Here is a 12,844-nt window from a genome sequence, read left to right on the forward strand (position 1 = left end):
TAATTCAATTTTCAGTTGTTAAATGATTTTAATAGTTAAATGCACGGGACTTGACTGCTTGAATTTTTCTCTTTAATTATCTAATGAAATATCACATTTTCATCTTTCATTTTTCCTATATTATTCCTAGGATTTTTTTTTACTATTTGTCTATTTCTTTTCATTTTAATTTTTATTTATATTACTATTATGTTTAGATAACAAATTCAGCAGTGTGTTAAACTATTACATTTACAAAATCAAACAATTTATAGAATCAATAATGAAGTGTTTAATGTTCCGAAATTAGAGCGGCCGTTTTGTCAAATTTTAGAACCCTTTGTGACTGGAGGAGCCATTGTTTCTTTACATAATTGTTGTTGCATAAGTGGTCACTGTGTCTGGGGTATAGGTGCGCGGGGTAGGGTTGAGGAGATAATTGGGAACTTATTTAAGGACAGGTGTGTTGGCAGCACGGAGGTCATACGGTTTTTACCACACCGCTACAACGCAAAGAACGCAAGGAAAACGCCACACCACGCCACCAAACAATTCAAGCGCTCAATGCTATGCATGACTAATAATTGGAAACATCACAAGGATAAGATCTGGATTCGAGCACATCATTTACTCACCATTTCATTGCTGCACGTAAAAAATCTCCCTTCCCGCACCCACCTGAACGGCTAAACTTGGTCACTGGATTAGTCGCTGCAGTGACCGTCAAGTCAAAAAGTTTGCCCACCCCCGTTTTCGATGGATAAAAAGCAGGAAGTTTGTCAGGTAAACACCCTACATAAACTCGTGAATTAAAAGCATGTTTTTTGTTCAATTATTATATATCACTTTCTCAAACCTGCCATATGAACACAATACAGTGCAGAAAAAAAAATATTTCCTTTCAAGCCCCATACAAAGTATTATAGCATAATGAACAATGAAGAAAAGGAAAGGTCAATAGGAATATGTAGAATAATCAAGTGTTGCAGTCACAGGCAGGGAGTTGAGTCTCTGGAGAAAACTGTTTTTGATCCTGCTGGTCTGGGCTCAGGGGCCATGCAGTTTTCTTCCCAATTGGCAGCAGGCTGAAGAGGCTGGGGGTCAGGCAGGAAGGGGAGGGACCCCCCGCGATCCTAACAGCTTTGCGGGTGAGACGCGTGTTGTAGATGTCCAGTAGAGTAGGAAAGGTTATGCTTATGTATATGATTATCCTGTCAGCTGCTTGCACAAGGAGTGTGACGACAGGACACGGTGCAGGCACCATACCACACGGTGATGTAGCTGCTAAATAGTAGTGCTCGTACTAGGCATGGGCCAAAAACCATGTTGACAGTTAACTGCAGTGTGAAAAGGTTATGTAATACCACACTGAAATTCTTATTCTGTACACTTCCCCGACCAGACTACATTAGATAATCAAGCAAAGAATTAAGTAGACAATAAAACAAAATAAAAAAATGCAGTAACAGAGCAATAGGGGGACTACTAATGAATCACTAATAAATGAATAGACTTACTGTACATTCTGAGTATATTATGGAGTAGATGGAGTGGAAGAAACTTAAGGTTTCAATAATGGCTAATGCTGTTTATAACCAGTAATTAGTGTCTTTTTTTTATTTTCTTTCTTGGAACAGGGCAGTTTAGATAGATAGATAGATAGATAGATAGATAGATAGATAGATACTTTATTCATCCCCGTAGGGAAATTCACATTTCCAGCAGTATCCTCAAGTCGAGATATAAAGTATGAGAAATAAAATACACAAGATACACATAAGTCCAGTACAGAAGTATCCTTAAGGTGCTTGTTAACAGTGTAAACAGAATAGTGTGAATCGTTGGAGTCTAGTGCAAGTATAATTAAGGTGCTTGTATAAAGTGAATAGTGCAGTGCAGAGTATGAGGTTTTGAGTTTAATGTGAGCTTTTACTGCCCCGGGTGGAGTTGAAGAGCCTCATGGCATGGGGGAGGAATGATCTCCTCAGCCTGTCCGTGGAGCAGGACAGTGACAGCAATCTGTCACTGAAGCAGCTCCTCTGTCTGTGGATGATGCTGTGTAGTGGATGTGTTGGATTGTCCATGATTGATAGCAGCTTGTTTAGCGCTCGTCGCTCAGCCACAGTTGTCAGACTGTCCAGCTCTGTGCCCACAACCGAGCCCGCCTTCCTCACCAGTTTATCCAGACGCGAGGCGTCAGTTTATGATAGGCTTCTTGCATAGTTGTCCCAACAAGCTGCCTTTGAAAACAATTCAAAGGCAATTGAAGTTGTTAGGGCCCGAGCAGTGACCACTGCGAGGTCCCTATTGTTCCTCCCCAGATTATTAGGGCCCGAGCAGTGACCACTGCGAGGTCCCTATTGTTCCTCCCCAGATTATTATTATTATTATTATTAGGGCTCGAGCAGTGACCACTGCGAGGTCCCTATTGTTCCTCCCCAGATTATTATTATTATTATTATTAGGGCCCGAGCAGTGACCACTGCGAGGTCCCTATTGTTCCTCCCCAGATTATTATTAGGGCCCGAGCAGCTACCGCTGCGAGAGCCCTCTTGTTTTTCTCCGGATTATTAGAGCCCGAGCAGCTACCGCTGCGAGAGCCCTCTTGTTTTTCTCCGGATTATTAGGGCCCGAGCAGCTACCGCTGCGAGAGCCCTCTTGTTTTTCTCCGGATTATTATTATTAGGGCCCGAGCAGCTACCGCTGCGAGAGCCCTCTTGTTTTTCTCCGGATTATTATTATTAGGGCCCGAGCAGCTACCGCTGCGAGAGCCCTCTTTTTTTCTCCGGATTATTATTAGGGCCCGAGCAGCTACCGCTGCGAGAGCCCTCTAGTTTTTCTCCGGATTATTATTATTATTAGGGCCCGAGCAGCTACCGCTGCGAGAGCCCTCTTGTTTTTCTCCAGATTATTATTAGGGCCCGAGCAGCTACCGCTGCGAGAGCCCTCTTGTTTTTCTCCGGATTATTAGGGCCCGAGCAGCTACCGCTGCGAGAGCCCTCTTGTTTTTCTCCAGATTATTATTCTTATTATTATTATTATTTACTGTGCAGCGCTTTTCCATTTTTGAGGGCCTAAACATGCACGAAAAGTCACCAAAATTTGCACATTTGTCGGGCCCGGTGAAAAATTTGATATTTTTGTGTTTCCCAAAACAATGCAAAAAAAATGGCTCTGCAGCGCCACCTAAGGTCGAAAAAGTGCACCTGGTCCCGGCCCGTTTGACCTAGAGCTACGAAAATTTTTAGCCATATGTAGGACCTAGAGACCTACAAAAAAGTCAGCGCGAGCCATGTGCTCAGATGTACAGAAAAAGAGTTATGAATTTTTGAATGTGCATTTTTGGCCAATTTTTGCACGTTTGCAGGTCCCAAACTGCTCCTTGTTTCTCCCAAAGGCTTTACTCAATCGCCTTCAAATTTGCTGTGGTCCATATTCACACATAGGGGCACAAGTGGGCAAAATTTGGTGCAGATCCGCTGACATATATGATAGGGGCGTGGCTTCAAATTATGTGTTCAATTTTTCCTTCGCCAAGAGTGACAAAAACCTTAATAACTTTGATGTACTAGCTTAAAAAAATCTAAAACTTCATAGACACATGGAAACTTATGTCTTTAACACCTATAAAAAGTTTTTTTAAATACCTACTAGCGCCGCCTAGTGGTTGATTAAAATGTCATTTTTTACACTTTCAGTTATTGTGCTCAGTCTGTTTGAGTAAAACAAATGAAAATTGGTCAGATTATCATTAAGACATGGAATATTAAGGTTTTAAAATTTTACGACTTTTCGATAATGGGCGTAGTTTGCACGCCACCTCAAAGTCAGATGACTCGCCAAAACGAAAAAAGTGGCTGTAATTGGCCCCAAAATGGTCTTATGAGTGGAAAATAGCCTCTCACTCCCGGCCCGTTTGACCTAGAGCTCCAAAAATTTGTAGCCTTATGTAGGAACTCGAGCCCTACAAAAAAGTCAGCGCGAGCCCTATGCTCAGATGTACAGAAAGAGAGTTATGAATTTTTGAATGTGCACCTTTAGCCCGTTTTTGCTCATTTGCAGGTCCCGAACTGCTCCTTTTTTCTCCCAAACGCTTGACCCGATCGACTTCAAATTTGCTGTGATGTTTTATCTGACTGTGAGGCACAATTGTTCAAATTTTTGTGATGATCCACCATCAAATATGTTGGGAGCGGGGCTTTATATTATGCCTTTGATGATTACTTTGCCACATGTGAAACAAACCTTTATAACTCAGCTTTACAAGCTTAGAAAAATCTGAAACTTCACAGACACATGGAGACTCAAGCCCTTAACACAAGTGTTTAAAAAAATATTCAATTGCTTATAAGGCCATCTAGTGGCAAACAAAAATGTCAGTCTGATGTCTCGCCAAAACGAACAAAGTTGCTGTGTTTGGTCCCAGATGGTCTTATCTTTTCTAAACTTCATATATTTGATGGGTTTCCAATGCGGAATACACCTAACAACGTATTTTTTGTTATAGTGCGAGCGCCACCTAGTGGCAGCCAATAATATAGCATTTTTTAAACGTTTTTATGTGTTTAGCTGAGCCCCTTGATGTAATATCGCTGAAATCAGGTCTGAAAAGCCTCTAGACAGCCCTGCTGACCTCCACCAAATTTTACGAAGTTTCGATAATGGGCGTGGCCTCTACGACCATTTACATTCCGAAGCTTTATCTGTCCAGTAAAAGTTGCTGTAATTTGACCCAGATGATCTGATCTTCTCACAATTTCACACATTGGATAAAAATATTCTCCTGAACATAGCGACAAAAATATATTCCAGTTTAAATCTAACGCCACCTAGTGGCTGCAAAAAATGTCATTAGTCGAAAGATTACAGTCAATCCTGTTTGGTTTGACCTACAGCTATGAAACTTTGTAGGCAAATGAAGGACTGCAAGACCTACAAAAAAGTCAATAGAAGTGATGTGCTAGGATGTACAGAAAAATTGTTAAGAATTTTTTTAATGTGCAGTTTTGTCCCATTCTTAGACATTAGCTGGTCTCAAACTAGTGCCTTTTTCTCTTAAACGATTCACCCCATTACCTTCAACTTTGGCATGAATCATTATCCAACTGAGGGGCACACATAGTCCAAATATCGTGAAGATCTCTTGACAGAAAAGATGGGGGCGGAGCTTCAAATTATGTTTAATACTTCCTTCGCCAAGAGTGACAAAAATCTTAATAACTCAGCTATGACAGCTTCAAACCATCTGAAACTTTCCTGGGACTTTAAAAGTCATGCAATAATACAGCTATGTGATAAACTTTCAAATCATTTACAGCGCCACCCAGTGGCGGACAAAAATCTCATTTTTTATACTTTTATGTACTGTGAAATGCCTGTTTGACTAAATGAACTAAAAAATGGTCAGAAAAGCTATGACACATTGGAACATTAAGGTTCTCAACTTTTATGACTTTTCATTAAAGGGCGTGGCCTCTATGCACACTCAAAGTCTGGTGTCTCCCCAAAACGGTAAAAGTTGCTGTAATTGGACCTAGATGATCTGATGTTTGCAAAACTTCATATATGGGATGGGAGTCCAATGTGAAACACACCTACAAGCCTATTTTTTATCATAGTACGAGCGCCACCTAGTGGCAGCAAAAAATATAACAAATCCTTAATGTTTTTATGTACTCTGCTGAGCCCCTTGAAGTGATATCCCTTAAATGTTTTCTGAAAAGCCAGTGGCCATGCCTTATGCCCTCCACAAATCAGTACGATGTTTCGACAGTGGGTGTGGCCTATATGGCATTGAAAGTCACAAAATTGGAACAATAAAAGCTGCAGTAACTCCACCCACATTGTCCCACCTTGTCTAAATTTTACATATTTGGTAAGAGTCCTGCACTGAAGTCATCTACAACTACTATTTCATTGTTCATAGTCCTTGTTCATACCCCGACCTGTTCATACCCCAACGTGCACAGGTCTGCGAGGGCCCTTTATAGCTGCTTGCAGCTCTAGTTATTCTTATTAGGGCCCGAGCAGCTACCGCTGCGAGAGCCCTCTTGTTTTTCTCCAGATTATTATTATTAGGGCCCGAGCAGCTACCGCTGCGAGAGCCCTCTTGTTTTTCTCCAGATTATTAGGGCCCGAGCAGCTACCGCTGCGAGAGCCCTCTTGTTTTTCTCCGGATTATTAGGGCCCGAGCAGCTACCGCTGCGAGAGCCCTCTTGTTTTTCTCCAGATTATTATTCTTATTATTATTATTATTTACTGTGCAGCGCTTTTCCATTTTTGAGGGCCTAAACATGCACGAAAAGTCACCAAAATTTGCACATTTGTCGGGCCCGGTGAAAAATTGGATATTTTTGTGTTTCCCAAAACAATGCAAAAAAAATGGCTCTGCAGCGCCACCTAAGGTCGAAAAAGTGCACCTAGTCCCGGCCCGTTTGACCTAGAGCTACGAAAATTTTTTGGGATATGTAGGACCTAGAGACCTACAAAAAAGTCAGCGCGAGCCATGTGCTCAGATGTACAGAAAAAGAGTTATGAATTTTTGAATGTGCATTTTTGGCCCATTTTTGCACGTTTGCAGGTCCCAAACTGCTCCTTCTTTCTCCTAAACGCTTTACTCAATCGCCTTCAAATTTGCTGTGGTCCATATTCACACATAGAGGCACAAGTGGGCAAAATTTGGTGCAGATCCGCTGACATATATGATAGGGGCGTGGCTTCAAATTATGTGTTCAATTTTTCCTTCGCCAAGAGTGACATAAACCTTAATAACTTTGATGTACTAGCTTAAAAAAATCTAAAACTTCATAGACACATGGACACTTATGTCTTTAACACCTTTGAAAACATTTTTTTTCAATACCTACTAGCGCCGCCTAGTGGTTGATTCAAATGTCATTTTTTACAGTTTCATGTATTGTGCTCAGTCTGTTTGAGTAAAACAAGTGAAAATTGGTCAGAATATCATTAAGACATGGAATATTAAGATTTTAAAATTTTATGACTTCTCTATAATGGGCGTGGTCTGCACGCCACTTCAAAGTCAGATGACTCGCCAAAACGAAAAAAGTGGCTGTAATTGGCCCCAAAATGGCCTTATGAGTGGAAAATAGCCTCTTACTCCCGGCCCATTTGACCTAGAGCTACAAAAATTTGTAGCCTTATGTAGGACCTCAAGCCCTACAAAAAAGTCAGTGTGAGCCATATGCTCAGATGTACAGAAAGAGAGTTATGAATTTTTGAATGTGCACCTTTGGCCCGTTTTTGCTCATTTGCAGGTCCCGAACTGCTCCTTTTTTCTCCCAAACGCTTGACCCGATCGACTTCAAATTTGCTGTGATGTTTTATCTGACTGTGAGGCACAATTGTTCAAATTTTCGTGACGATCCGCAATCAAATATGTTGGGGGCGGGGCTTCATATTAAGCCTTTGATGATTACTTTGCCACATGTGAAACAAACCTTTATAACTCAGCTTTCCAAGCTTGGAAAAATCTGAAACTTCACAGACACATGAAGACTCAAGCCCTTAACACATGTGTTTAAAAAAATCTTAAATTGCTTATAAGGCCACCTAGTGGCAAACAAAAATGTCAGTCTGATTTCTCGCGAAAACGAACAAAGTTGCTGTATTTGGACCAAGAGGGTCTTATCTTTTCTAAACATTACATATTTGATGGATTTCCAATGCGGAATACACCTATCAACTTATTTTTTGCTCTAGTGTGAGTGCCACCTAGTGGCAGCCAAAAATATAGCATTTTTTAAACGTTTTTATGTGTTTAGCTGAGCCCTTTGAAGTAATATCGCTGAAATTAAGTCTGACAAGCCTCTAGACAGCCTTGCTGACCTCCACCAAATTTTACGAAGTTTCGATATTGGGCGTGGCCTCTATGACCATTTTCATTCCGAAGCTTTATCTGTCCAGTAAAAGTTGCTGTAATTTGACCCAGATGATCTGATCTTCTCACAATTTCACACATTGGATAAAAATATTCTCCTGAACATAGCGACAAAAATATATTCCAGTTTAAATCTAACGCCACCTAGTGGCTGCAAAAAAAGTCATTAGTCGAAAGATTACAGTCAATCCTGTTTGGTTTGACCTACAGCTATGAAACTTTGTAGGCTAATGAAGGACTGTAAGACCTACAAAAATGTCAATGGAAGTGATGTGCTAGGATGTACAGAAAAATTGTTATGAATTTTTTTAATGTGCAGTTTTGTCCCATTCTTAGACATTAGCTGGTCTCTAACTAGTGCCTTTTTCTCTTAAACGATTCACCCCATTACCTTCAACTTTGGCATGAATCATTATCCAACTGAGGGGCACACATAGTCCAAATATCGTGAAGATCTCTTGACATAAAAAATGCGGGCGGAGCTTCAAATGATGTTTAATACTTCCTTCGCCATGAGTGACAAAAATCTTAATAACTCAGCTATGACAGCTTCAAAACATCTGAAATTTTCCTGGGACTTTAAAAGTCATGCAATAATACAGCTATGTGATAAACTTTCTAATCATTTACAGCGCCACCCAGTGGCGGACTAAAATCTCATTTTTTATTTTTTTATGTACTGTGCACTGCCTGTTTGACTAAATGAACTCAAAAATGGTTAGAAAAGCTTGTGAGACTTTGGAACATGAAGGTCCTTAACTTTTATGACTTTTCAATAGAGGGCGTGGGCTCTATGCCAACTCAAAGTCCGATGTCTCGCCAAAACGGTAAAAGTTGCTGTAATTGGACCTAGGTGATCCAATATTTTCAAAACGTCATATATGGGATAGGAGTCCAATGTGAAACACACCTACAAGCCTATTTTTTATCGTAGTGTGAGCGCCACCTAGTGCCAGCAAAAAATATACCAAGTCCTTAACGTTTTTATGTACTCTGCTGAACCCCTTGAGGTGATATCCTTTAAATGTTTTCTGAAACGCCATTGGCCATGCCTAATGCCCTCCACAAAATAGTACGATGTTTCGACAATGGGCGTAGCCTATACGGCATTGAAAGTCACACAACTGTAACAATAAAAGCTGCAATTACTAAACCCACATTATCCCACCTTCTCTAAATTTTACATATTTGATAAGGCTCCTGCACTGAAGTCATCTACAACTAATATTTCATCGTTCATACTCCGTGTTCATACCCCGACCTGTTTATACTCCAACGTCTGGTGAAAAATTTGATATTTTTGTGTTTCCTAAAACAATGCAAATAAAATGACTCTGCAGCGCCACTTAAGGTCCAAAAAGTGCAGCTTGTCCCGGCCCGTTTGACCTAGATCTACGAAATTTTTTAGGCATATGTAGGACCTAGAGACCTACAAAAAAGTCTATGCGAGCCATGTGCTCAGATATACAGAAAAGGAGTTATGAATTTTTGAATGTGCACTTTTGGCCCGTTTTTTCTCATTTGCAGGTCCTGAACTGCTCCTTTTTTCTCCTAAATGCTTGACCCAATCGACTTCAAATTTGCTATGGTGTTTTATCTGACTGGGAGCCGCACTTATTCAAGTTTTCGTGAAGAATCGTTGAAAAATGGGATGGAGGCGGGGCTTCAAAATATGTGTTTTATTTTACTTTGTCACATGTGACAAAAACCTTAATAACTCAGCTGTACAAGCTTAAAAAAATTCTGAAACTTTTCAGATACTGTACATGAAGACTCATGCCCTTAACACATCTGTTTAATAATTTTTTGCATTACTTATAGGGCCTTCTTGTGGCTAACAAAAATGTCAGGCCGATGTCTCGCCAAAACAAACAAAGTTGCAGTATTAGGACCCAGATGATCTTATCTTTTCGAAATTTCATACATTCGATGAGTGTCCCATGCGTAACACATCTATCAATGTATTTATTGTCGTACTGCAGCGCCACCTAGTGGCAGCCAAAAATATAGCATGTTTGAAATGTTTTAATGTGTTTCGCTGAGCCCTTTGAAGTAATATTGCTGAAATTAAGTCTGACAAGCCTCGAGACAGGCCAACTGAGCTCCACCAAATTTTACGGTTTCGATAATGGGCGCGGCTTCCACGTCCATTTTCATTCTGAAGATTTATCAGACCAGCGTAGATTCTAACATAGAAACCCATTACATAGTTACCCGGAGTCGTACGTCACGGCTTGTTGACCAATGGGAGCAAGGAGGAGGAGTTGTGGAACTCAAGTACACTCGCCGGCCTTAACACGAATGTTTTATTCGACCCAACCCCCACCGACAGAGTCTACCAAAAGTTATCGACGAAAGACGAAGCAAATACCAAAGTAAGTATTTTCTTTTGTTTCTGTCCACACACTTTTTTCTCCCGATGTTGTTCTATGTTCCTTATGTATTATGGCTGTTTTTGTTCGTGATTTGTGTCGTGTTCGTGTCCATTTTTTTGGCAAATGGGATTTGCTTCGAAGAGAAAACAATTTTGAAGAAAACATTTGGATGATTCACCATCCCCCAGGTTTGCAATAAATGAAAATTTTAAAAATGGCACCAGGCTAATGTTTGTAGTCTTGCAGTTCAGTGCTATTTAAAGCCCGTGTAACTAACGATTTTTACCTATTATGTATACTTTTTCTTTTTTTCTATTCTTTAATCAAATAGAAAGCATAGAAATAAAAACACTAGGGATCTGAAGATTTCCCCGGATTGCTATAACAGGCAGACGTTCAAAATGAAACGGCGACGTACTTTCTTAACCGTTGCATTAAGTGTACAGTGATCCCTCCTACTTCGCGGTCTCAGTACTTCGCGGGTTTTTCCAGGAACAATTAAAAATATTTCAAAATAAATAATTTAAAAAATGCGCAAACATGGAAACAAATGGAAAATAGCAAAAAGTACATTATACAGTACTGCATTCATCAAATAAGTAAGTAATATTAGTTAATAACTATGTTAATAATTCTTCAAGCGTTACAGTTCGTGACGTTGGTTATCATATTTTGAAATGCATGCTTTTAATTTGTCGGTTCGCGTTGCATTTCCGTTTCCTATATTACGTTCTCTGTGCGTCATTCGGCTCGTTACGGTGACGTAGTGAATAACAAGTAAGCTCATATCTATAGTTTATTCTCATTTATGTTGATAACGCACGCTACTACCTATGTTTTTTGCTTCATCATCGTGAAGCAATGAACACGTTAAAGATGAACCGCGATACAGCGAGATATAACTGTACACGTAAGTGGTTAACGCTAATGTTGTTTGAAATCGTGCACTTTAATCGGTCGAAACCCGAGTCCATATTGGTTATTGACCTATCACAAATTTGTTTATGACATGTACATACGTTTGCCTTTACACAGATTATGGAGTCTTCGCCCACCAAATTTGCTTCTGATAATGATCCTCAACTCACTTCCATTCGACATGAATGCCAACTCTTGTCTGTGAGTATAATGCCATATTTAAAAACGAAATGGTTTAAAATATTTATATAATGCTAATACGTAATGATGTTCTTGTTCATGGCAGTTGCCATTAACTCTCCTACTTCCTTGTTCCTCCACTATTCCTCACAGGCAAAGAAAGCCTATACCTTTGTAAGGTTCACTCTGCAGAGCTTAATGCTCACTTCCCTTTTTCTTTTTTATCCAGTTATACATTTCCTAACAAATGCCTATGTAACCTGCATTTCTACAATCAAAAGCACTCAATTGTGTCCCATTCACATTGACAACACTGTGACTTCACAGACACAAGTACATTTGTGCTGCTTTGCATCAAATCAATGTTACCAATCAATATTGCTTTTATCCTTTTTCGAAATATTACCATACATGTACACTTTTCACCAATGCCTTTCTCCTGATAGATCTATTCTACATTGTAATATTCATAGATTACTTTTAGTTGCTACAAATCAAGTCATTGCCTCAAATTTTTTTCTCCCCACTAAGACGTTCATATCAACTGCTTTGTGTTTTCAGTACGCATGCACCGATTCTGCAGTTGATCGCCAAAGTCTGTATCAGCGCAGCATCTCAGTCAATTCACGTGTCATGCAACACATGGTCCACTTGACACGATTGAATCGCTCACTGGAACAAAAAGTTGCCTTCAAGGAAAAGCAACTAAAAGATGTCCAGAACAAATTAGACATATTAGAAGCATGCAGAGCGTTTGTCTATGACGGTAAGATATTACACACACACCAACATAGGCAGACACACAAGCATGTAGTAGTTCTCTTTTTGGTGTTTGTTTTCGTTTGCTTTTTTCAATTAGCTTCAACCAAAACACACCTCTTCCAAAACACATCATGATATCCTCCTTTTTTTTCTGTTCAGAACAAACACATGCTGCAACCCAAACGAAGGAAGAAGCAGCAGAAGAAGAAAATAAAGAAGTCCAGGATGAAACAGACAGCAACTAGAAGACACATACACACGCACATATATTTATATACATGTATAAAGCGTTTTCAATTTGTGTACACTTCGGTCTCTTTAGATTTTTGTGCTAAATAAAAGATTGTCATTTTAATTTTTCTCCTATATGGATCGCATTTTTGAATCCCAATACATGCACGCACATTCACCAAATTTTTCACACTCATGAGGCTTGCGGAAAACATTTGCCATCCTTTCAATACTGTGTTGACACCCATTGATGGAATGGAGGTTGGATGACAGTTTCCCCCAACAAATATCTTGACTTTAGACTGCTAACGCCACCTATTGGATTGAATCACTAAATAAACCTTCCTTTATAGATTTTTTGTGGGTTTTCAGCTCATGCTCATCACTACTTTGAATGATGGAGATCCACAATGAGTTTGAACACAAATATTAAATCAATGTTAACTATAAATAAGTCAATGTTAGTTTATTTTTTCCGTTTCTATTTACTCAGTTGCGC

The 12,844-nt window shown here is 39.7% G+C and overlaps 1 protein-coding gene and 1 long non-coding RNA gene across 2 annotated transcripts in view; one reads left to right on the forward strand and one right to left on the reverse strand.

The window, feature by feature from the left end:
* Positions 1-12,844, reverse strand: part of LOC148409178 (uncharacterized) — a 104,434-nt gene that overhangs the window by 47,247 nt on the left and 44,343 nt on the right. The window lies entirely within an intron of this gene.
* Positions 10,224-11,998, forward strand: LOC148409183 (uncharacterized). The gene is made up of 3 exons (XR_015868315.1): positions 10,224-10,254; positions 11,290-11,373; positions 11,914-11,998. It is a non-coding gene; the product is annotated as an uncharacterized LOC148409183 (long non-coding RNA).

Source organism: Hippichthys cyanospilos, chromosome 17, assembly GCF_059441005.1.
Source record: "Hippichthys cyanospilos isolate Australia breed blue-spotted pipefish chromosome 17, RoL_Hcya_1.0, whole genome shotgun sequence".
Lineage (NCBI taxonomy): Eukaryota > Metazoa > Chordata > Actinopteri > Syngnathiformes > Syngnathidae > Hippichthys > Hippichthys cyanospilos.